This window comes from Pinus tabuliformis, chromosome 4_1 (genome assembly GCF_031772625.1).
Source record: "Pinus tabuliformis cultivar Carrire ecotype Pingquan chromosome 4_1, CPIR1, whole genome shotgun sequence".
Taxonomy (NCBI): Eukaryota; Viridiplantae; Streptophyta; class Pinopsida; order Pinales; family Pinaceae; genus Pinus; species Pinus tabuliformis.
Genome location: NC_142303.1, coordinates 955812982 through 955816119, shown reverse-complemented (window position 1 = coordinate 955816119; position 3138 = coordinate 955812982). Strand labels below are relative to the sequence as shown.

Here is a 3138-nt window from a genome sequence, read left to right as displayed (position 1 = left end):
CATGTAGGTAGCTAATCCTATGTCAGAGCATGGAACACCTAGATGCGGTCCCGGTAGGTTAATTTGATTATGATCTTCTGTTACAAGTATAGGAAAAGAGAACTAAAACAAGCACCGCATGTCATACAGTAGATCCAAATGTGCATAACATAATGAAGGAAGGCGTAAAACTGCATAGTTTAGAATTTAACTGAAAAATCGAGACTGTAATACTTCTCACACAGTGAAAGGGAATTATAAACCTAGAATTTGCATGTTGTTACATCATACAGCCGAAGCATGAAAAACACGATTACCATGCGAGGCAAAAACCTGATGTGAAATAACAATAAAAGAAACCAACCACAGAGACCTACAAATTAAGTTGATAAATTCATCAAAAACAGCAGGATTCCATATCAAAATGAGTGTTTCTCATATATATTATATATAAACCAACGACCCAGTTCAAAACAAAGAACTCGTAACTCAAATACTATGCATATGATAGTCTAGAATGGAACAAGCGTTCGGAACAGAGTCTTAGTCTTTTGCAATAACATTCCCACGCTTGCAGACTACCCAGCTTTGTGAGGGCATCACTACCCGAAGTCGAGCAAGCGGAAATGGAGTAACAAATCTACAAACAGAACTCCTTTAATTAACAAAGGACTAGAGGTAAATGAAGTAGTCGTAGCTACCAGCCTTTTAAGGCCAGTTAATGGTACACCTGGAGGTGCCACAGAGAGAACTCAGATCTTCTTCCAGACTTTCCAGAACATAAACGAACAAACCTTGAAACATTTGCAGAAGAATAGAATGAGTAAAAATGCTAATGCTTTAAGGTTATCACTGAAGGATTCACAAACATGTAAGTTCTGTTAAGATCATGCACTACTCAGACAGAGGTGTTCTTCTGTCTACATATGAAATCCCTATGATAAGCAGGAGACAAAACCCTCGCCCAGAATCTAAATAGCCTTTGGAATTGGAAAACCCTTGCCCATAATCTAAATAGCCTTTGGAATTGGAAAACCCTCGCCCAAAAATCTAATAAGCATTTAAAAAGAACTCGAACCCTTGACAGTATGCCCAACTAACTGAAAGTGCCAAGTAATAATCCAACCATGAAATTTCCTTTACTACCTACATTCTTCAGGGGCGGTTAGCAAGAACTTACCTGATAACTAGTTGACGATAAAGCCGAGGCAAGGATCGTGAAGCCCTCCGCGAAAAACTCAGTGCAACTCATGCCTGCCCCTACAACACCTGCAACCTGAAACGGACAGCAGAAAGTTAGAATGAAACAATGGCAATGAACTCTAAAAAGAATGAAATCGTAGAGACTGTGACCTTACTCTCACCTAGACCTTGTTGCACCTGTGAAAAGATACCGCTTATACCCACCATGGCATCCTCAGCCCTCAGCAAACCTTTGTGAGATGAAACCCTAGTTGCAGAGCCGAGCTTGCTTGAAGCTAAATCTTGGCAGCAGCAGCGAGCATCGAGGAACAGGGGCGCGTAATGAGACACTTCACCCGCAAGTAATGCGGAGAGGAATTCCAGGACAAAGCACAACTGTCGGATCATGGACCAAGCCTCCACACCATAGATGCAGCGATAGGAATGAGGGATGTTGAACAGCGGGTGGGAAGCTGGATGAAGGGACGAAGCCTGCTCATGCCACGTCTCCATGGTAGAACATTTCATTATTGCCTAATTAAAGAGTAAATCCATATGCAGTACGACTAATCCAGAAGCATAATACCAAAGTACAGGTGTAATTAAACTCTGACATAAAATCAATAAAACTATGGTTGTATTGTTACGGTTCTGATAAGCCATTGACCTGAATATTAAACTAACATAAGTCTAATGACTGTGGCAATTAAAATGTAATCATGTTGTAATCGAACTATGTGATTAGTGGTAATTTTTTTTTTATTTGATGCGGTTATGATAATGGAGGTGTGACAGTACTTAATTGATTAGAAGTTAAAATAGATAAATAATGGAATGATTTAATGCATAATTAAATATTCTTTAAAGGTGTTTTTGGCTTCTTTTTTTTTATTGTACTAGAGGGAGTATTTGGTAGATTATGATTAAAACATAAAAATTATTAATTAAATATTTAAGGGAAAATTTCATCTTTTATAAAATTGATTGTTTATTAAAAAATGATTGTTGAACCAAGAAGCTCATTCTACAATCCAGTATGAGGGGATGTGTAATTATGTGTGTGCTCAATTTGGAGTTGACATTTGTCCCTCTTAAAATAAAAATAAAATATTCTCAAAATAGAAAAGCAATATAACATAATTTCATATATAGTAATTAAAAAAGGAAAAAAAGTGTGAATAAGATGTGGGTAATCAATAAAATATTTTAATAACTATTAATATTTATGTATAGTTAAAAATATATTAATAAGAAAAAAAAATTAATGTGTCTAGATGTACATGTTATGTAAAATATTTTAATGTCAATTATATATTGTTTTATAAAAATTATATATATAAATTATATAAAACTATATAGCTTTCAAAAATATAATTTATGCAATAAATAATTTCATATTATATTTTGCACTCTAAAAAAGTTGCACTTAAAAAATTTTGATTCCTCCCCACTCACGATGAATCTATACTGATTTATTAAGAGGCTAATATTTTCCTCTTTGCTAATATTTAAATATATATGGCAAATAAGATAAGCTTATCATACATACGTTTTTTTTCCAAAAATAAATAAATAAATAAATACTCCAACAAGATTGAAATTTATATAATGTATTGTGTAATGGATTCTTACCTAAATTCATATATATATATATATATAGCATTGAGATTAAAATCTAGCCTAATAAAATTATCACTAACCCATAACCCAATTAAGTTACATTCTCTTCACATTTTACCAGTGAAATTTTTCATAATAATAATAGATAGGTCATGAATTTTCTTAATTTATAGAATTTATTTAATTTAAAAATATATATATATAATTTTTTTATATAACAAAATATATTTATATATATATATATATATAATGCTTACGATAGATTTGAAAAAAATATAATTTGACGTGTAATTAAAAGTTACTTAGAAAAATTTTAAATTAATATAAAAAATATAGACCTTTATAATGATAATTCAT

The 3138-nt window shown here is 32.4% G+C and overlaps 1 long non-coding RNA gene across 1 annotated transcript; it reads right to left on the bottom strand.

Moving 5' to 3' along the window:
- Nucleotides 1-432: 432 nt before the first annotated feature.
- Nucleotides 433-2043, bottom strand: LOC149179326 (uncharacterized). The gene is made up of 3 exons (XR_016258913.1): nucleotides 1344-2043; nucleotides 1160-1255; nucleotides 433-773 (listed from the first exon to the last, which is right to left on the bottom strand). It is a non-coding gene; the product is annotated as an uncharacterized LOC149179326 (long non-coding RNA).
- Nucleotides 2044-3138: the final 1095 nt, after the last annotated feature.